This window comes from Canis lupus, chromosome 23, assembly GCF_011100685.1.
Source record: "Canis lupus familiaris isolate Mischka breed German Shepherd chromosome 23, alternate assembly UU_Cfam_GSD_1.0, whole genome shotgun sequence".
NCBI classification, from domain to species: Eukaryota; Metazoa; Chordata; class Mammalia; order Carnivora; family Canidae; genus Canis; species Canis lupus.
Window position 1 is genome coordinate 6,547,198 of NC_049244.1, and position 23,933 is coordinate 6,571,130.

General features: G+C 36.6%; 1 pseudogene; it reads left to right on the forward strand.

The window, feature by feature from the left end:
* Nucleotides 1-16,762: 16,762 nt before the first annotated feature.
* Nucleotides 16,763-17,358, forward strand: LOC100689000 (annotated as a pseudogene).
* The last annotated feature ends 6,575 nt before the right edge of the window (nt 17,359-23,933 follow it).

Genomic DNA, 23,933 nt, shown 5'->3' on the forward strand with positions numbered 1-23,933 from the left:
GTCTTACTTAGAACCTCACTAAAACTGATGAGAATCTATAAAATATAACAAAGATTATTGGTTCTGATTGAAGCCAGGGATTAAGACTTGGAGCAGCCCTCTCTGGAGCAATATTTGAAGGAAACAGGTCTGCTGGGTGAGGGTTAAGATGTTGTCTGAATTTCAGAAAAAAAAACAAAAAACCATTGAAGAGCTCTCAGCGTCGTAGCCCAAATAAAGCTGTTGACAGGAAATAATCCAGTCACTTTCACCCACTGCATCCCTTCCAGCAGATAGAGTCCCTTCTCCCCAAGTATACCTCTAGAGGAGGGGGCACTGCTATACCAGACGAAAGCTCTCCATTCATCCCTCTTTTACTTCTAAATATTGAAGGTTTACTTTATTCTCACTTTACGTTCCAATCTTTTTTTATATATATAATAAATTTATTTTTATTGGTGTTCAATTTACCAACATACAGAATAACACCCAGTGCTCATCCCGTCAAGTGCCCCCCTCAGTGCCCGTCACCCATTCACCCGCACCCCCCGCCCTCCTCCCCTTCCACCACCCCTAGTTCATTTCCCAGAGTTAGGAGTCTTCATGTTCTGTCTCCCTTCCTGATATTTCCTACACATTTCTTCTCCCTTCCCTTCTATTCCCTTTCACTATTATTTATATTCCCCAAATGAATGAGAACATATAATGTTTGTCCTTCTCCGATTGACTTACTTCACTCAGCATAATACCCTCCAGTTCCATCCACGTTGGAGCAAATGGTGGGTATTTGTCATTTCTAATGGCTGAGGAATATTCCATTGTATACATAGACCACATCTTCTTTATCCATTCATCTTTCAAAGGACACCGAGGCTCCTTCCAGTTTGGCTATTGTGGCCATTGCTGCTAGAAACATCGGGGTGCAGGTGTCCCGGCGTTTCACTGCATCTGTATCTTTGGGGTAAATCCCCAACAGTGCAATTGCTGGGTCGTAGGGCAGGTCTATTTTTAACTCTTTGAGGAACCTCCACACCGTTTTCCAGAGTGGCTGCACCAGCTCACATTCCCACCAACAGTGCAGGAGGGCTCCCTTTTCTCCGCATCCTCTCCAACATTTGTGGTTTCCTGCCTTGTTAATTTTCCCCATTCTCACTGGTGTGAGGTGGGATCTCATTGTGGTTTTGATTTGTATTTCCCTGATGGCAAGTGATGCGGAGCATTTTCACATGTGCGTGTTGGCCGTGTCTATGTCTTCCTCTGTGAGATTTCTCTTCATGTCTTTTGCCCATTTCATGATTGGATTGTTTGTTTCTTTGGTGTTGAGTTTAATAAGTTCTTTATAGATCTTGGAAACTAGCCCTTTATCTGATATGTCATTTGCAAATATCTTCTCCCATTCTGTAGGTTGTCTTTGAGTTTTGTTGACTGTATCCTTTGCTGTGCAAAAGCTTCTTATCTTGATGAAGTCCCAATAGTTCATTTTTGCTTTTGTTTCTTTTGCCTTCGTGGATGTATCTTGCAAGAAGTTACTATGGCCGAGTTCAAAAAGGGTGTTGCCTGTGTTCTCCTCTAGGATTTTGATGGAATCTTGTCTCACATTGAGATCTTTCATCCATTTTGAGTTTATCTTTGTGTATGGTGCAAGAGAGTGGTCTAGTTTCATTCTTCTGCATGTGGATGTCCCTTTTCCCAGCACCATTTACTGAAGAGACTGTCTTTCTTCCAGTGGATAGTCTTTCCTCCTTTATCGAATATTAGTTGACCATAAAGTTCAGGGTCCACTTCTGGGTTCTCTATTCTGTTCCATTGATCTATGTGTCTGTTTTTGTGCCAGTACCACACTGTCTTGATGACCACAGCTTTGTAGTACAACCTGAATTCTGGCATTGTGATGCCCCCAGATATGGTTTTCTTTTTTAAAATTCCCCTGGTTATTCGGGGTCTTTTCTGATTCCACACAAATCTTAAAATAATTTGTTCTAACTCTCTGAAGAAAGTCCATGGTATTTTGATAGGGATTGCATTAAACGTGTATATTGCCCTGGGTAACATTGACATTTTTACAATATTAATTCTGCCAATCCATGAGCATGGACTATTTTTCCATCTCTTTGTGTCTTCCTCAATTTCTTTCAGAAATGTTCTATAGTTTTTAGGGTATAGATCCTTTACCTCTTTGGTTAGGTTTATTCCTAGGTATCTTATGCTTTTGGGTGCAACTGTAAATGGGATTGACTCCTTAATTTCTCTTTCTTCAGTCTCATTGTTAGTGTATAGAAATGCCATTGATTTCTGGGCATTGATTTTGTATCTTGCCACGCTACCGAATTGCTGTATGAGTTCTAGCAATCTTGGGGTGGAGGCTTTTGGGTTTTCTATGTAGAGTATCATGTCATTGGCGAAGAGGGAGAGTTTGACTTCTTCTTTGCCAATTTGAATGCCTTTAATGTCTTTTTGTTGTCTGATTGCTGAGGCTAGGACTTCCAGTACTATGTTGAATAGCAGTGGTGAGAGTGGACATCCCTGTCTTGTTCCTGATCTTAGGGGAAAGGCTCCCAGTGCTTCCCCATTGCGAATGATATTTGTTCCAATCTTTCTATCCATGTATGACCCTTGGATTCAAAACTGCCTCGTGGAGACAGTTCCTCCACTTCCTTCTGAGGGTTGTGTCGGGGGTCTCCGAGGACTTCTGTTGCATCAGTGTGCACTCCGTCTGCTGCCCTGGAACATCACAGGCCCTCCCACTAAAGCCCTAACTTTCTCTGAGAGCATTGCCATCCCACCTAAGGTGGCCAACAATCCAAGTCTTCAGGGAGGGACTTTTGTGGTTTTCCAACGAAATATCTCACACTCTGGGAATTCAGACCTTTAACTTCTTTTCAGAGGTGAGGACCAGAGAAGTGGGATAGAACTCTCTCTCCTCCTTTCTCTGCCCTTCTAATCACCCCATTCTCTTACCTCACCATTCAGGATACCAAGCACAAGCTCTCCGGTCCCAATCATTAGAAAGAGCTAATAATATCTGCAGCATCTGCCTTCTGTCCTGCAGAAATCCTTGTGGCAGAGAAGCAAAACTGCTGGTTACAGTTAGATAGTAAAAAAAAGAGGAAATTATAAGAAGAAAAATAGTCTAACCAATTAACCTGCCATATACCCAAATCATTCAGCACAATGCCCGATCCCTGGTAAACAGTAACAACTATAATTTTTCCTGTGTGCCAGGTGCAATCAAAGCAAAATAACACATGGATCTTGCCATCAAGGGCTTCACACTCCAGCAAGAGAGAGAGAGGCAAGAAGAGATGAGTGTGTGTACTCTAAGTTCCATTTGACTCAAAGTATTAAAAACTTTATCTGGTCTCGTATGTGTAAGGTGAGCCAAAAATTTTTTGGAGTCAGGAAGAATTACTAGAAGAAGGGCAAAATGTCTGCAGGATATGGGAGGAGACCCCTTGCAGCAATATGTGAACCAGTGTGCTTCTCCGCCTGTGAATGTTCATATTTTATGGTTTCTCCTCAGGGATGACTCCTGCTTACGTCGTCTCTGACAGACTTTTAAATCTTCCTTTGTGGTTAAAATGAAATTCTTCTGCCTGTCTGGAAATGAAACAGGAGGTTATTTCTCTAGACGCTCATTTTATTGATCTCAGAATGTGTTGTAGAGCTTGGGAACATCTCATCATCTATAGCTAATGGGGGACAAGGCTTTTAAAGTGGCTTGTTCTTTTGCACTTTTCTAATTAGGTCAATAAACAAATATACTAAAGAAATGCTATCTCTGCAACGCTTTTGTTAGCTGTGCATCTAGAGATTGCCCTGGAGACCCACACTTTAATTAGATTCAGTAGGGGGTCTAGACACTTTCATTGTCTTTAGGATTTTTTGGTGTCCCACTTCAGGCATGAATCATGAATTTAGGAAACAGTGGCTAACACACAACTCCAAAATAAAATATATACAAAATAAAATAAATATATAAAATACAGATTTATTTTTTTCATACTTATTTTTTATCGCTTGAATAATCTCTTCATGAAAACTCTGCTTGCTGCCCTACTTCTCAAATATTTACTTCCCAAGTTTAGGGAAATCTGTCCTGTTTGTCATAACTTCCCTGATAAGAGTAAAAATTGACAATAGCCTACATGTGAAGCTGCAGACTGTGGGTAGTAGTTCATCCATAGGACACAGTGCAGCCATTCAACATATAGACCTGTGGATACACTGACACAGAAAAATCAACTGGTAGAACAATATATATATTGCAACCCTATTTATGAATACCTATAGGATTAAAAATAAGGATGGGATGTTAATATGGATAGTATTTTTGTATCTGAATTACGGGAATCTGACTGTTTTTGCATATCTGAATATATTCTATTTTCTGAATACTGGTGAAATACTGGTGAAAGTGAATAACTAGTGTAACTAAAACTAAGTAAAATAACATACATTTGAAGATAGAAATTATTTTCTGTTATAGTGGAGAATTTCTACTGACTCCAGTGCCCAGTGGACCTGGAAAGTGACTAAACATGGCAGGAGGTGCCAGAATCCAAACACAGCAGATCCAATGGGACCGTGGAGACCGAGCTGTACTCCCTCATTTCATGGTGAGGAGCTAAAGCAGCCAAATGTCTTGCTCTAAACCCAACTGTTCATTAGTGCAGTAACTGGGTTTTCTGACTCACATTTAAATTGCTTTCACATGGCTCACAGGCTTAATGAGAACTGCTCACATAAGCCCATCAGCTTCCTGTCTCACACACGGTTAGATGCTTTGAAGAATACAGAATAAATTTTAAATGTGATTGCTACTCACAAATAAAAGGGTGGAAAGTTTTGGAAATTCATGGCATTAGCCAGGCTTGGCTTGGTAGACTGATATGTCTGGGGTTGGGCTGGGATAGCTGGGGTGATTGGCTCTTCTGTCTACACAGTTTCATCCTCTAGCAGGATGGTCCAGCCTTAGTCACTTGGCTCCAAGAATAGATTGTGGAAACTGCAAAACCTCTTGAAGTCTAGGCATGAAACTGGTCTGCTGCCATTTTCACCACATTCTGTTAGTCAAAGCAAGTCAGAAGGCTAGCCCAGATTCAAGGCATAAGAAAATAGACTCTACCTCTTGATGATAAGAACTACGAAGAAGTTGGGCCACATTTGCCCTCTATTACACTTACACAGGGAAGGCAATCAGTTCCAACAGGAATAATGTAATGTGGCCCTGTGTTGTTCAGGGCACTCAGAGTGAAAGATGAGCCCAGATACAAAGATGAGCCAATTAAACAGTTGATGATAATTGAGTCCAGAGTTAGAATTTGGACTTGTGTCAAACAAGGCCAAAACAAGGCTCTTAGCCATAATTCCTCACCACTCAAGTCAAAGAGCAACTCTTCCAAGGTGTTTGTGTACCCAAGCCAAACATACCAAGCATCTTCCTTTGAGCCTTCTCAGCAATAGGCAGTTCATCTGCAATAGTTCTTATCTTACCCTACTATGTAGTAAAGTTCTGTTTCTACTTTGATCCCCAAATCTAAATTTAAGCTACTTGAGAGCAGGTAGTACCACTTGTCCACCATTACATCTCCTCAAGTATCAAGCACAGCCAGCACACTGAAATGCATTTGCTATACTTTAAGACATGTTTTAAGTTCAGTTGACACACTAATGTTACCTTAGTTTCAAGTGTACAACATAGTGATTTCACAAGTTTATATATTATGCTATGTTCACAAGTATAGGTACCATCAGTTCTAATATACCACTATCATTATATATTTTATATATGTAATTATATATGTTATATATGTATTATATATATCAGTGACTATATTTCATATGTATATCATATATACGTCATATATATATATTATGTGTATAATATATACCATTGACTATATTCCTTATGCTGTGCCTTTTATTCCTGTTACCTTACTTCACTCAGCATAATACTCTCCAGTTCCATTCATGGTGATGTAAATGGTAGGTATTCATCCTTTCTGATGGCTGAGTAATATTCCTTTCCTTATATACACCACATCTTCTTTATCCATTCATCTGTCAAAGGACATCTCGGCTCTTTCTACAGTTTGACTACTGTGGACATTGCTGCTATAAACATTGGGATGCAAGTGCCCCTTCATTTCACTACATCTGTATCTTTCAGGTAAATACCCAGTAGTGCAATTGCCGGGTCATAGGGTAGCTCTATTTTTAACTTCTTGAATAACCTCCACACTGTTTTCTAGAGTGGCTGCACCAGCTTGCATTCCCACCAACAGTATAAGAGGGTTCCCCTTTCTCCACATCCTCGCCAACATTTGTTGTTTTCTGTCCTGTTAATTTTAGCCATTCTGACTGTGGGAAGTGGTATCTCATTGTGGTTTTGATTTGTATTTCCCTGATGGCAAGTGATGTGGAGTATTCTTTTCTGTGTCTGTTGGTCATTTGTATGTATTCTTTAGAGAAATGTTGTTCATGTATTCTACCCATTTCTTTTTTTTTTAAGATTTTATTTATTCATGAGAGACACACAGAGAGAGAGAGAGAGAGAGGCAGAGACACAGGCAGAGAGAGAAGCAGGCTCCATGCAGGGAGCCCAACATGGGACTCAGTCCCGGGTCTCCAGGATTACACCCTGGGCTGAAGGTGACGCTAAACCGCTGAGCCACCCGGGCTGCCCTTCTACCCATTTCTTGACTGGGTTGTTTGTTTTTTGATTGTTGAGTTTGATAAGTTCTTTATAGATCTTGGATACTAGCCCTTTATCTGATATGTCATTTGCAAATATCTTCTCCCATTCTGTAGGTTGTCTTTTAGTTTTGTTGACTGTTTCTTTTGCTGTGCAGATTTTTTTTTCATCTTGATGAAGTCCTAATAGTTTGCATTTATATATTGGAATTGAATTTGTTCTGTAAAATCGTTTGTATTTCCTTGGTGTTGGTAGTGATCTCTCCTTTCTCATTCATGATTTTATTAATTTGAGTCTTCTCTCTCTTCTTTTTAATAAGGCTGGCTAATGGTTTATCTATCTTATTAATTCTTTCAAAGAACCAACTCCTGGTTCTGTTGATCTGTTCCACAGTTCTTCTGGTCTCAATTTCGTTGAGTTCTGCTCGAATCTTTATTAACTCCCTTCTTCTCTTGGGTGTAGGATCTATTTGCTGTTTTTTCTCTAGCTCCTTTATGTGTAAGGTTAGCTTTTGTATTTGAGTTCTTTCCAGTTTTTGAATGGATGCTTGTATTGTTCTGTAGTTTTTCTTCTATTTTGCTATCTTTTGTAGGCTTTTTAAGTAATGTATATCTACTTTATAAAGACAATTTGGAAACTCATTTTGTTCCATGAAATAATTTAAATGTCTTTGGAATTATTTCTTCCTTAAAATTATAGGAAAATTTTCCTCTGAAACCATCTATGCCTTATGGGGAGGCAGCCTTTGACACCTTTTGCTATTTTTCTATAATAATAAACTTGTTGAAATTTTGTTTCTACTAGGGTTTGTTTTAGTAATTTATATTTTCTTAGACAATCATCTTCTTTCAGGCTTTCAAATTTATTGAATAGATATGAGTATAATAGTCTCCAATGATTCTTTTAATTTATTTATCCTGTATCTGTGTTGATTGTCCTATTATTATTGCTAATTTTGGATATTTGTGCACCAATGGTTGTCAATATGTTATTTTTCTAGGAGAATCAAATCTTGCACTTACATATTAGCTTTGCCATGTTTCCATTTAATGCAATATTATAAAATATAATACTCATACCTAAAGGTAAAAGGTCATGAAATAATGTAAAGCTTCATGAATTATCATTCAATTAAAATTTATATACCCATCACTTAAATCAGGAAATCAAATATTTCCAGAAACCCAGAGCTCCCAGACATGACCCTTCCAATTTCAATATTATCCCTACCTCTTAGAGCTAAACACACTGACTTTTGTGGTAATCATTCTTTGCTTTTCTTTATAATTTTAGCAACTATGTTGGCAACCTCAAAGCTCTAATTTAACTGCCTATTTTGAAATTTATATAGATGAAACTACCCAGTATATGTGCTTAGATTATTTCATGTAGCTGTGTACAACAAATGACTGTTAATTTTATTGCTATATAATATTTCATTGTATGAATGCACTTTTATGCTATTTATTTATTTTTCAATGAGATGGGTAATCTTTCTAACTTTTTGCTGTTATAAACAATCTTGTAAAGTGCAGTCTTCTATGTGGTATATGTATACAATGGAATATTACTCATCCATTAGAAACGACAAATAAAAAAAATGAAAAGAAACGACAAATACCCATCTTTTGTTTCGACATGGATGGACCTGGAGGGTATTATGCTGAGTGAAATAAGTCAGTCAGAAAAGGACAAACATTATATGGTCTCATTCATTTGGGGAATATAAAAATTTTGTTTCTACTAGGGTTTCAAAAATTAGTGAAAGGGAATAAAGGGAAAGAGAGAAAATGAGTGAAAATATCAGTGAGGGTGACAAAACATGAGAGACACCTAACTCTCTCATGGAAAATGGAAATGAACAAGGGGTAGTGGTAGGGGAGGTGGGAGAGGGGTTGAGGTGACTGGATGATGGGCACTGAGGGGGGCACTTGGCGGGATGAGCACTGGGTGCTTGCTATATGTTGGCAAATTGAACTCCAATAAAAAAATAAATTAAAAAAATAAAAATCCTCCCTATCAAATAAAAAAATAAAAAAATAAAAAAAATAAAATGCAGTCTTCTAACTGTATCCTAATGTATACCTCTACAAAGATGTCCTCAACCCTCTACAAAGATGTCCTTGTGGAGAATTCAGAGACTCCACAAACTTGAATGGGAAAAAAAAAATCACATCATTATTTTCACTAACTTCAATCTGAAATGCAGCAATTCCTTGCATTACAAATGTGGACAAGGGAAAAACAATACCAACACCTGTAACTCTGTCCTGGGTAACTCTGTCACTTATAGAAATACAGATATTTTAATATCACATTATGATTGCAGATGTCCAGAAATATCATTTGTGTTCATCACTATTTTGAAATTATAGTAATTATTAAACCTTCTAGCTATTGTTATTTAATATGTTAAGATGGAAAATGTTTACTATAGTACAAATTTGTTGTTTTAATATTTGACAGTGGTTTTCTTTTTTTTAAGTTATTTATTTATTTATTCATTCATTCATTCATGAGAGACACAGGGAGAGAGAGAGAGAGAGAGAGAGAGGCAGAGACATAGGCAGAGGGAGAAGCAGTTTTCATGCAGGGAGTCCCCTGATATGGGACTCGATCCCAGGACTCCAGGATCACACACTGAGCCGAAGGCGGACACATAACTGCTGAGCCACCCAGGCATCCCAAAAGTGGTTTTCTGATATAATTATTTTCCTTTGTAGAGTCTATGTATTTAATGTATTTAAAACATTTTAAGTTACTATAAAAAAGGGCCCTTAAGTTTCACCAGACTGCCAAAGGGTATAATGCACATAGTCTGGTACTCCAGGGAATGTAACTATACAGAAAATGGAGTTTGTGTACCAGTAAGGGATCAAATAGGCTAAGCTCTAATAAGTAACAATACCCAGATCTCAGTGGTTTAAACAGCAAGGATTTTTTCTCACCCATTCAACATATCCATGTATCTATCTTAGGGAGCTAGGGATCTCCTTAGCAAAGTAGAAAGCTAGAGTTTCCATTGTCTAAGAAATGATTGGTTGCTGTGGCAAGGAAAATGGAATATGGCAAATTATGCATTCGGTCTTAAGAATTCACACAAAAATGAATAATACATTTTGCTTTTGCTCACCTTTCATTGGCTAAAGCAAATTACCTTTTAACTTCAAACCTAACTTAACTGGGGTAGAAACAAAGAATTCCATCAAGTGTCTGAAAGGAGGAAAAACTAAAAGTATTGGTAAATGACTTTATTGGCTGACTACATAGATCTTTCAATTTTATGGTTTAATGTCCAACATGTTTCAAAAAAAAGTTTGTCAGTGTACATTCCTATTAGTACCGTATAGGAATTCATCTTGCTTAATATGCCCTCAACAACACTTGGTATTGTCATGTTTTGTTTTGTTTTGTTTTTCATTTTGATCATTCAAGTTGTTTTAAATTTTGTTTTCATAGATCTTTTTTCATATGAATATTAACGCTTTGGATATCCTGTTTTTTAAAGTGCCTTTTCAAATCACTTGCTCATTTTTAACGTTTTTTTTTAAGATTTTATTTATTTATTCATGAGAGACACAGAGAGAGAGGCAGAGACACAGGCAGAAGCAGGCTCCCTGCAGGGAGCCCAATGCGGGACTTGATCCCAGGACCCAGGGACCACTACCTGAGGCAAAGGCAGATGCTCAACAACAACCACCTGGGCATCGCAGGTTGTCTTTTCCTTATTTATTTTTTCTCACATTTATCTAACTTACATTTTATCTTTTTCTGTTTTCTTGCCCTCTGTTCCTTATATCTTTTGTTTCTTTGTGCTTACAGAGACAATTGCTTTGCTGATTTTTTTTTAATTTATGGACATAAATTTGATTACAATTTTCTTCTCTACTAGTATAATATACAAAATATTTTTATTTGCAATTTTTTCCCATCTCTTCAATCATTTGTTGTGGTAGCTGTTTTTATTTGTAGTATTTTGTGAAAGACCGGTCTTGGGTCCTTTTTATTTATTGCTCACATTTGAATGAGATCAATTCTTCCTGGACCAGCTAAAAGCAGGCAGTTGATTAAAAAGATCATGTTACTGGCTTCTAAGAGTTCTATGAAACAGGGTTTTGTGAATGCAAGTGTGAATCTTTAGCCTTAACTTCTTCCCAGACCACCAAGATTGGCACCTGTGATCCCATTGTGAGCCTCTCTTTTTAAAATTACCTCATGAACAGATGATTTCCTGCATAAGAGCTCAATTGTTTCAAATTCTATACCAGTGGAAATCTAGAGATGCTCCTGTTGCCAGATTATGCACCCAGGGCCTTCTGCTACAAACAGGGGATTGTTAGTTTTGTACTTAAAGTTCTGGCACACACATAGGGAAGGGCTCTGATTTGGCTTTTTCTGAGCACTCTCTTTGAATCTTCCCAAACCTCTGCTATACTAGAATTCTTTAGACTATGTGTGGTGCAGGTTTTCAGGTGTATCTTATCTTTGTTCCATCAAAGACTGAGGTTATCCTTCTATTTCTTATTGTCCTAGCTTTTATGAATGCAAAATATATTTTAAAAAAATACCAATTTTACATCATCATTTTTAAGCCAGACGTGTACCAAAGGTTTAAAAATGAGTGATGTGCTCAAATTTGCCCTTTTTTAGAGGTGGGGGGAGAGGGAGAGAGAGAATCTCAGGTAGGTTCCACACCCAACGTGAAGCCCCACACAGGGTTCAGTCTCACTGAGATCAGGACCTGAAGAGCAGAAATCAAGAGTCAGAGGCTTAACTGACTGAGACACCCAGGTGCCCCTGAAATTTGCATTTTAATAGTATTTGGAAGGAAGCACATAAAGAATGAAGACAAAGTAATGGCCAGTTAAGAATCTGTGTCAGTTTTCATGTCGATTGATAAAAATTTGTGGAGCAAGGCTATCACAGTCAGCAATATTTATATCGAAGAATCAATAGAAAATGAGAGACAGTTTGATGTGGGACTGAAGAATTGGAAGGAAAAAATGTTCACATGCTCATAGAATAATTGAAGAATCCAGGTTTTTTTCCTTGTATGGCATTTAGATCAGAGCTCAGAGTATATTTCCATGTATACTCTATACCTCTAAAACATGTGCACATTTATTGATAAGAAGATAACAATACTAGGTAGGCCCTGAGATATTCCTATAAAGGCAATAATATGAGTTATAACCATGATGCTGAAAGAGGTATTACTTCTGTAATGGGAAACCCTTCTGTGGACTTCCTTCATTAGAGCTCCTGAAAGATCAATGACTATCCCTCCATCTCTAGAATATTCCAACCTCTGACGGTCTAACTACTTAAGTCAATCTCATCTTCACACTTATACTACACGTACACTTACATGTACTTACATTCCATTTAAGACATAAAGTTTTATCCCTTTTCATAATGATAGATGGATGAATGCACAGATACACCAACGGGGAATAGATAAAAGAGTTCTATAAATGAAAAGTGTGGCTAATGTTTACTTTAAAAATTAGTAGGATTAATTCTGGCTCTGAGAATGATGGAGTAAAAGGGCCAGATATACACAGCTTCCTGGAACAACTGAAAATTAAAAATAAACACACAACAGTTTTCAAAACACTTCTCAGGCAATGTAAAACAGTGATTCTTGAAAGATGGAAAACAAATTAATTGAGCCCCACAATGGCCCCAGTTTACAACTTTAAGAAAGTTTCCAGTCTGTGGTGCAGAGGGGAATCCAGGCAGAGCCCAGCGGTTTCCCTAAATTGAAGGGATAGGCCTGATATTCTGGAGAGATCAAAGCAGCTGGAGTTTGCAGGACAGAGCCACGAAAGAGAGCTGTATATAGACAACTTGGAAATATTATAAAGATCATGCCACCTATTCAGCAGAGATCATCACATGCATGTGAGGAAACTACCAGAAGCCAGGGAAGAACCATCAGAAAGGATTGTAGGAGAACCAGGCTCCCACCCAAGGCTGAGAAGAGTCCTGCCACAGCCCAGAGTAAAAAAGTTCAAAATTCACAGAGCAGGAGGCAGAGTACACAGAGGTTCACACTCTGGAGGTAGAGAACCATAAGCCCTACGTTAAATGCTGCTCTGGTCCCAGTCCCACCTAACAAATCATAACAATAAGACATAAAAGGATCAAACTGTTTCTATGGTAACTATGTCCCAGGACAAAGCTTAAGAATATTTACAGAAATACACAAACATCCAGGACCTGATAAGGTAAAAGTCAGAATGGCTCACATCAATTCTAAGATTTTCAAGCATACAAAAACAAACAAGAAATAAAACAGGAAAATATGACTCAAATGAGGAGAAAAATTAACCTATCGCAATGCAGAACTGATAAAGATATTAGAAATAGACAAGGAGATTAAAATTATTCTAACTGAATTCCAGGTGTACAAAAAGGTAAAAAGATACATGAAAAATATAAAAAGGTCCATATCAAATATCTAGAGATGAAAAGTATAACAACTGAGATGAAAAAATAAGACATAGCAATAGAAACTAGTCAAAAGGAAATACATACAGATAAAACATCAAAAACTGAAAATCCCTTCAGCAAGTTCTGTGGCCCCTTCAGGCACTATGATACATATGGAAAGAAAAGACAGAGGAAACAAGAACATTATTTGAACTGATTTTTCCAAATATGATGAAAGCTATAAAGATTCAAGAAATTCAATAAACTCCAAACACAAGAACATGAAGAAATCATAATCAAATTACTGAGGACCAGTGATAAAGAGAAAAAAGAAGCCAGAACAAACAAACAAAACAAACAAACAAACAAAACATTATACACAGAGGAACAGAGAGGAGAATGAGACATTTCTCATTGGGAACTGCTATGAAGAATTTCCATACCATTATCTCCTACACTTATGAGTATATACCTCTACAATGACTAAAGAAGCTTTGTAAGTGTGATTAAAGATCTTGAGATGATGAGAGTAACCTGGTTTATCCAGGTGGGCCCAATCTAGTTGCATGACTTCTTACAATCAGAGAAACCTTTCCTGGCTATAATTGGAAATATGAAGTGAAGACTTTACCTCCATTGCTAGCTTTGAAGGTCGAGGACTGGGACACCTGGGTGGCTCAGCAGTTAAGCGTCTGCCTTAAGCCCAGGGTGTGATCCTGGAAACCCTGGGATTGAGTCCCACTTCGGGCTTCTTGCATGGAGCCTGCTTCTCTCTCTGCCTCTGTCTGTGTCTCTCATTAATAAATAGATAAATCAATTCTTAAAATGGAAGGTTGAGGAAGGAGCCCACAAACCTAGGAATGCATCAACTTCTAGAAGCTAAGACAATAGCTCTCACTTCAGGACCAATAAGAAAACAATAACTTTAACCCCACTAAGTACCACAAAGAACTTAATTCTGCAAACAACTGAAAAGAGCAGGGAACTCTTTCCTAGAGCCTCCAGAAAATAGCAAAATCTGCCAACACCTTGATTTTAGCTTAGTGAGACCACCAGACCTCTGACTGATAGAACTGTAAAATAAGTTTTTGTTGTTTGAAATTTAGCCTTTATAATATTTGTTATAACAACAATATGAGACTGATACAGAAACAATACAAGTGAGAAGAGAGGGAAGCATTATATTCAAAGTAATAAAAGGGAGAAAACACAATCAACATAGACTAATTTGATACCTAGCAAAATGTTTCAAAAGTGAGAATGAGATAGTATACTTCAGATTACAAAAGCTAAAAGAATTCATGAAAAGCAGACCTGTGCTGCAAGAAATATTAAAGTTAAGTTCTGCAAACTGAAAATGTGAACCAGCCAAACGAAATGAAGAGTACCAGAGATCTAACTGTGATATGAGAATATTGTGCCATTATTTAAATCTCTTTAAAATAAAACTGATTGCATAAACAAAAATAACAACATATTATTTGTTATTTATTATATTGTACATATGACATATGCACAAGTAAAATGTCTAACAATGATAACATAAAAGGCAGGAGAGGGGAAAATGGAAGTAAATTCCTATAAACTTTTTATGTAATATATGAAATAATATAATGTCATTTGAAGATAGCCTGTGAATTCCACACATGAGTGAAATCATATGGTATTTGTCTTTCTCTGACTGACATTTTACTTAGCATAATCCATCTACATCATTGCAAATGGCAAGATTTCATTCTGTTTGATGGCTGAGTAATATTGCATTTTATATATATCTCCACATCTTCTTTATCCATTCATCAGTCAATTGGACATTTGAGCTCTTTCCATAATTTGGCTATTGTTGATAATACATTGATGTGCATGTATCCCTTTGAATTAGTATTTTTGTATTCCTTGGGTAAATACCAGTAGTGTAATTGCTAGATTGTAGGGTAGTTCTATTTTTAGCTTCCTGAGAAACCGCCATACTGTTTTCCAGAATGGCTGCACCAATTTGTATTCCCATCAACAGTGTAAGAGAGTTCCCCTTTCTCTGCATCCTTGTCAATATCTGTTGCTTCCCGTGTTGTTGATTTTGGCCATTCTGACAGTTGTGACGTGGTATCTCATTGTGATTTTGATTTGTATTTCCCTGATGATGAGTGAGGTTGAGCATCTTTTCATGTGTCACTTGGCTATCTGCTTTGAAAAAAATATCTATTCATGTCTTCTACCCATTTTTTAACTGGATTATTTGTTTTTGGGGTGTTGAGTTTGATAAAGTCTTTATATATTCTGTATACTAATCCTTTATCAGACTGCCATTTACAAATATCTTCTCCCATTCTATAGGCTGCCTTTTAGTTTTGTTGATTGTTTCCTTCGCTGTGCAAAGCTTTTTATTTTGATTTTTGTAAGTGTCAAATCACTAAATACTATACCCGAAACTAATAGCATACTCTTTGCTAACTGGGATTTAAATAAGAACTTAAAAAAAAAAAAAAAGAAGGTAGACTGTGACATTAAAGAGGTATACCAGGACACTAAAGCAATCAGTAAAATAAAGCAAAAAGTTGTAAGTAATCAATCAACTCAGATAAAATAGAATTGTAAAGTGTAGTCAATTGATCCAAAAGAAGGCAAAAAAAAAAAAAAAGAGGGGGGGGGAAAGGTGTACAAAGAACAGATGAGACTAAAAAAAAATCATGATAGTTTTGCACTTAATCATATCAATTATCACATTAAATACAAATGATCTAAATACCCAAAACTAGAGATTGTCAGACCAGATTAAATGTCAAGGTCTAGTTAATAGTATACTGTATATTTGAAAGTTGTGAAGACAGTAGATCTTAAAATTTTTTATCACAAGAAAAAAATTGTAACCATGTATGTGATGGATGTTAACTAGATTTATTGTGGATGATCATTTTGTTTTTATAAACCAAATCCTTAATTCATACACTTGAATATAATATAATATTATATGTCAGTTATATCTCAATAAAAAATGATTTAGAAAAATCAAGATGTGGGGCTCCTGAATGGCTCAGTCGATTAAGTGGCTGACTCTTGATTTCGGCACAGGTCATGGTCTCAGGATGTGAGATCCAGGTGAGGAGGGCTTCTAGCTCAGAGGAGAGTCTGCTTGACTCTGCCCTTCCCTCTGCTCATTGCTCTGATGAGCAGTCACTCTCTCTAAAATAAATCTTTTTTAAAAACCAAGATGTAGTGATATAGTGTTTACGAGAAACACATGGGTGTTTCTTGGTGAGTGAAAATTACTCACCAAGGTATGCCATTTTAACGCTAATTGAAAGAAAGTAAGAATAATTATATTGATGCCAAAGTGGATTTCAGAGAAAAAAATATTACCAGAGATATACAATGTAAAACTAAAAGCTGGCTCTTTGAGGTCAATAAAACTGGTAAGTATTTAACCAGACTGAAGAGAAGTAAAAAAGAGAAAACACACATTTCTAATTTCAGGAATGAGAAAAGTCATATCACTACAGATACTAACGATACTAAAAGGATAATAATGGAATACTTTGTGCAGTTTTATGCCCATGAAATCAATGATTTAGATGAAATGAACAAATTCCTCAAATAGTACAAACGTTCACTCAAGATGTAATAGATATATACTCTTTTGTAGCCAGCACCAGAGCAATGGGCATCTCTCAAGATAGATGGCACAAGTGCCACAAGATCTATTCCAAGAAGTGGAGGTAGGAGCTGGGATGACTCGCTGCCAACACTGATTTCCCCCCGCAGCATACATACAGTCCGTACTCAGGGAGGCAGTAATAAATACATCCATCTTTAGGGCACTTCTCCTGGGACACCCAGTGTTGTGTGCACAAAACAAAGATTACTGATGTTGTCTACAAGGCACCAAACAGCAAACTGGTCCATATTGAGCCCCCAGTGAAGAACCGTATGGTGCCCACTGACAGTACATTTCAAGAACAATGGTACAAGTTCTACTATGCACTGCCCCTAGGCCACAAGAAAGAGGCCAAGCTAACTCCTAAAAAGGAAGAGATTTTAAACAAAAAGCAATCCAAGAAAGTTCTGAAGAAATATGATGAAAGGAAAAAGAATGCCAAAATAGCAATCTCCTAGAGGAGAAGTTCCAGCAGGGAGAACTTGCATGCATAGCATCAAGACCAGGCTAGTGTGATAGAGCAGATGGCAATGAGCTTAGAAGGCCCTAGGAGCTAGAGTTCTAGTTGAGCACAATCAAAGCCCAGAAAGGCAAATAAATCTTCCTCCCTATTATCTTTGGTCATGTAATAAAGGTGTTTATTGTTCAAAAAAACAAGATATAATAGATAATGTGAATAGTCTAATATACAAGAAACTGAATTTGTAGCTAAAAATCTTCCCACAAAGCAAATTCCTGGGTCTATGGTTTCATTTTTATTTCTACAAAATATTTAATGAAGAAGTAGTGCCAATCCTACTCAAACTATTCCAAGAAATTAAACTGGAGAGTAATTACCCAAATGCCAATCAGATGTTACTAATTGTTATATATTTGCATGGTGAAATATTACACAACAATGAAAACAGGGTCTACAATGATATGCAACATACTAAAAATTCTTATAAACTATGTTGTGAAAGAAAATAGACTTTATGTCTATTTTTACAAGGTATGCGTGACATGGTTCAGTTCAGAAAGTACAAATACAGCCAATACTGATCTGTGCTGTTAGGAATCAGAGGAGTGTTACGCTTGAGAGGTATCAACGAGAAGAAAGCACAAGAGGACTTTCTAGGGTGCTGCCAATATTCTACATCTCAATCTGGTGCTGCTGCATGGGTGTGTTCATTTTGTGAAATTTTGGTAATGCAGACACTTAAGAATAGATACATACATTTCTATGTATGTACATCTGTTCAATTAAAAGTTTTTTAAATGGTATATTTGCAAATCCTTTTTCAGTTTTAAATTTTCTCTGTTGAATTGTGACCATATTTTCATTTTTCTAAGTATAAGGCAACACGTTTTATATCTTTCACGCTGTACAGATAAGTGAGTCTTTCTTGAAAAGAAGCAACACTCCCCTCATTATCTCTGTAACTAGATAATCTCTCACTCCATAAGCAACCCACAGAAAATTTTGGAAATTTATTTTTTTCTTTTTCAGTTTTACGGATAGTTTTATTTTCTTGCTTTGCTTCTGCAAGAGTTTGCTGCCACACAGCTGTGCTAAATCAAAGAGAGTATGCCTTATCTGCTCTGTAAACACAGACAAAACCAACACAGTTGATGTTCAAGTGTCACAGAGGGTGCCATGAGCAAGAAATGTAAATCTAAAAATATGAAATAATAAAATAGTACATGAAATTCTTCCTATGGTTGACTAAAGACAAAAAAAAAAGAAAGAAATGATTTTTTTGAACAAACATTCAACTGTGGCCATACATATTTTAGCTGACTTACTCTGTATTCAGATCGTGGTTTTGAGGAAGAGGTGTTTGGGTCCTTTGCAGACTCTCAGCTTGCCTCCCAAGAAGAACTACTGTTGTTACAGCCACTTCACCTCCACAGTCCCAAATCACATTTAGATTCCATTCAACACAGATAAGACTGAAAGGCACAGATGATAAAGCAAGATCAACGTATATAACTACATGGCTAAAAACCTAAAAGCAGTGATTGATAAACACTACTGGACATTAAAGGCTAAAAGTAAATAGAATCACAGAAATACAACGTTGAGTTCATTCTAGAAGGTTTGCTCTTTCATTTTGACATTACCATATTTTCTTAATATTATTTAATTGAATTTCTAATTATATATTGGAGAAAAATTATGCATGAGTGCAGAGCTTACATGTCCTAGTTCTTAGCCCCTTTACAATAATTCATAGGAAATATATATTTGATCTTAGGCTTTCCCTATATTTTGCCATACTTTGCATATGATAGCAAGATTTGGGTTATGGTGTTCCTATATAATTTCTGGATTTTATAATTAATTGCAGTTCTCTTCATCCTCCAGTTCATAATCTGTTTTTTTAATGTCTTATAAACCATTGGAAAAAATAGATTTTTTTTAGTGGGCTACAGAATTTTGTGTTTGTATTATGTGTGCATTTACCTCTTTACAACAATTATATAAGCCTCATTGAGTTTGTTTGTCTTTCTATCATAGAGATTTGTGCTAATGTCCAAAATGACAATGGTGGTTTTATTAATTTATCATTTTAATATGATAACTTTTGTTTATGTTGATATATTGTCATTTTATGAAGAAGACTTAATCTTGTTTTAGTAGTATTGTGGATCTGAATATTTGAACACCATAAATGAAGTTATAGTTTTGAAAATAAAATTCTAATTTGACAAAGATTTAAAAAGGTGAAACCTAGGAAAGCCTAGGTGGCTCTCTCTCTCTCTCTCTCTCTCTCTCTTATGTTCTCTCTCTCAAAGGAATAAATAAAATCTTAAAGAAAGGAAGAAGGAAGGAAGGAAGGAAGGAAGGAAGGAAGGAAGGAAGGAAGGAAGGAAGGAAGGAAAAAGAAAAAAAGCAAGAAAGAAAGAATCCATATGCTATGGGCCAAATTGTGTGCTCCAAAATTCACATTGAAGCCCTAACTTCTCGTACCTCAGTACGTGAATATTTGGAAATAGGGCCTTTAAAGAGGTGTTTAAATAGAAATGAGGCTGTTTGGGTAGGCTAGACCCAATTTGATTGGTGTCCTTATTTAAAAAAAGGAAAGTTGATTACTCAGCTATTAGAAATGACAAATACCCACCATTTGCTTCAACGTGGATGGAACTGGAGGGTATTATGCTGAGTGAAGTAAGTCAGTCGGAGAAGGACAAACATTATATGTTCTCATTCATGTGGGGAATATAAATAATAGTGAAAGGGAATATAAGGGAAGGGAGAAGAAATGTGTGGGAAATATCAGAAAGGGAGACAGAACAGTAAAGACTGCTAACTCTGGGAAACGAACTAGGGGATGGTAGAAGGGGAGGAGGGCGGGGGTGGGAGTGAATGGGTGACGGGTACTGGGGGTTATTCTGTATGTTGGTAAATTGAACACCAATAAAAAATAAATTAAAAAAAGTAAAAAAATAAAAATAAATAAAAAAAGAAAGTTGGACTCAGGAGACATCAGGGATACTTACACAGAAAGAATGGCTGTGGGAGCACAGGGAGCCATCCGCAAGTCAAGGGGAGAGACCTCAGCAGAAAGCAACCCGTGCTGGCACCTCGAACTCAGATATCAGACCTATAGCAAAGTAAATTTCTGTTGTGAAATCCACCCAGTCTGTAGTATTTTGTTATGGTAGCCCAAGCAAATTAAAAAACCATGTATTGAAAAACAAAACAGAACAAATATCTTCTTTTATTTTGAAATGTGCAAAGCATTCCCTCTGATTGCCATCAACCCTTTTACTGTGTATTTTACCCAAAGTTCTAGTTAATGTCAGAAGCAAAGAAACAAAATGGGTAATGATTAGAAGAAAAGACACAATGCTGACACCATTGCAGATGATCAGAGTTGCATATTTGGGAAACTCGAACTCAAACAAGTTATTAGAATAAATGAGAGATTTTAACAAGACTGCTTAGCAAGAAAACAATGCCATATTTTATATGCAATTAACAATTGCACATATTTTATATAATTAAAATGTAATTTTAAAACAAATATATCAAAAATATAATGTACTTAGAAAAATACCATTAAAATCATTAATTTTCAGAGACAATTATAAAACTTTAACGAAAGTCATCAAAGAAGAAATAAATAAACAGGAATACTTTGAGGTATACTTTGTTTCTAGATAAGAAAAATCAATGCCATAAAGATGTCAATACACCAAACTGTCTAATGAAGCTGATACAATTCTAATCAAAATCCCACGGCCCTGCCCCACCCTCAGGTACTCAATAAGCTACTGCAAAGTTTATAAGGAAAAACAAGAAGCACTAACAATCAAGACATTTTGCAGAAGAACAAGGAGGAAGATTTTCCCTATTAAAAATCAAAACATATTTTAAAGCCATAATAATCAGGATATCTGGGTGGGTCAGTTGGTTAAGCATCAGACTCTTGATTTCAGTTTAGATCATGATCTTGAGGTCCTGGGATCGAGCCCCACGTTGGGCTCCTTGCTCAGAGGGGAATCTGCTTAAGATTCCCTCCCTCCCCCTCTGCCCCACTTCCTGCTCACCTACTCCCTCTCTTTTTCAAATAAATAAATAAATCTTAAAATAAAGCTATAATGATTATGGCAATATGCTGAAAGTCTGTCCATCTTGATAGTCAAATAGAACAGTATAACAAATAAGCAACAGGGGGGAATTAAGAATTCATACATAGATTTACATATGTGGAAGCTTCCTGATGAGCATTTCTGACCAGTGGGGAAATTATTGATTTCTTCATAGCCCTGGTATAATTAGATATCTATGCAAGAATTAAAGAATGGATTTTTTCTAAAAAAAAAAAAAAAGGAAAAGAAAGTGGATCCCAATCATGTCACTTAAAAACATCTCCAAGTGGCTTAAATATATAAATAGAAAAGTAAAATATGTTAAACTTATAGAAGTCTCTGGGTTAAAAAGGGCTTAAGATATAAAAAATAAAAAAGCAAATCACAATGTAAAAATTATAAAATCAACTGCACTAAAAATAATATTTACTATATAATAGTTGGTTGACTGGCCCCCATACACATAGGGCAGGGAGATACTACAGAGGCAGGCCCTGCAGACCAGGAGGTGGAGGGTTTAACAAGCAACGGAACTTACGAGGCTAGCAGATCTCTGCACCCACTGCCAGCATCCTAAGGCCCTGACAGGATTCAGCCATATATACCATCCAGACGGTCTCAGAAACACCTTACTCTACCAAGGCTATGACCTGGAACGGCTCATGGTGTGGAAAAAGTGAGCATATGTTCCAAGGACAGAGGAGGAGATGAGGAGGCTGTGAACGTCAGGGTCTAGCTCATGGGTTAACCGGGATCATATATTCTTGACCTCTTCCAACAATAGGAAAAAAGGCAGAATATGTTTGCAAAACTACATATTGATAAAGAGATAGTATTATAATTAGGAAAAAATGTAAGAAAAAATCAGGCAACTAAGAAGGAAAAATGTGTGAAAGATAAGAACAAATGAGGGAATCCAAGTGGCCAATAAACATCTGATTTTAAAAAAAGTTTTAGCTTCATTAGTTCTTGAGGAAATGTAAATTAAAACCACAAGATACAATTTCACTCTACGTCACTGGAAAATAATTTAAAGTGCACCTATAAAGAACTACTGACATTCCACTGTGGACATAGATACCTTCAAGCACAATCACAAACACAATTACAACATATACTATTAAAACTCTTAAAAACATTCATTGAGTGAGATGCTCAAAAATTTTCAAGGCAGGAAAAAACTGGAAATCATCCAAGTATCTATCAAGAGCAAAGTGGATTAACAAATTGTGGTATATATGAAAATGAATGAACTACACCACATGCATCAATACAGATGACACTTTAAACAAATGCACATCATAGAGGATGTATTTGGTTTGATTCCATGTATACAAAGTACAACCAGCAGCAGCCAAAGACTAAGCAGTATTTAGCTTAAAGATACAAATACATGTGTTAAAACCATAAAGAAAACAAGAGGATGAATAACACAATATTTAAGAAATTGTTAACTTGACAGGGGGGAATAGGATTAATTTAGGGAGGGACATACATGATCTAAAAAGTACAATGACATTTCATTCCTTAATATGGGTCATGAATACACAGGTGTTTATCTTATTATCTAAATAAAGTAGACCTGTAAAAGATAGACTTAAACATAGTAATACGGAAACCCAACCAAATTCATGACGATTGGTACAAATATTCATTAAAATATCAGCAAACAGGGATCCCTGGGTGGCTCAGCGGTTTAGCACCTGCCTTCAGCCCAGGGCCTGATCCTGGAGTCCTGGGATCCAGTCCTGCATCAGGCTCCCTGCATGGAGACTGCTTCTTCCCTCTGCCTGGGTAGAAGCTCCCCCTCCCCCCCCCCCCCCCCCCCCCCCCGCTCCCCCCCTCTCTCTTTGGGTCTCTCATGAATAAATAAATGAAATCTCTTAAAAAAATATATCAGCAAACAAAAACCAACAGCACTTTAACCCAATGACACTCTCCTCCCTTGAATGTAAAGATGGTTACATGTAAAGTATGTAATGTAAAGTATTAAGTAGTCTATTAATATAAGTCATCAGTTTAATAAATCAAATCAGGAAAAAATTATGGCTATATTTATAAGTGAAAACTTTATTCAATAAAATTCAAAAAGAATAAAGAATGAAAATTTTCAGGTAAGGTCATCAGGATGGACCTTAAGCGCCAACGCCCTTGACGCCCCTCCCCCGCCCCCTCACCAAGGAAACCAACTAGCAAAATAGCATTGTGAAAATCCCAGGACTAGGTGTAAGGCTGGAGCACCCCCCTGGAAAACTTTAACTGAAAGTGCTCACCTGCCATGGAGAAAGAGAAACAAAGCAAAACAAGGCAATGTGTATCACTAACAAATTATGGCTATGGTTATTTGAATATATTTGTTTTTTAACTTTTAAACTAGAGTTGTAAGTGAATTATGCACCGCCTTTACATTATTAGTGAATGAAGCTTTGACTATACATCTACTATAATCAGTGAGCTTTACACATTTATATGTTTTCACAATGTTCATCAGTATCCTTTTATTTCAGCCTGAAGAATGCCCTTTCACATTTCTTATAAAGAAATTGAAATATAATTTGTATGTGAATTTTATGACATAGAATTTTCATATATATG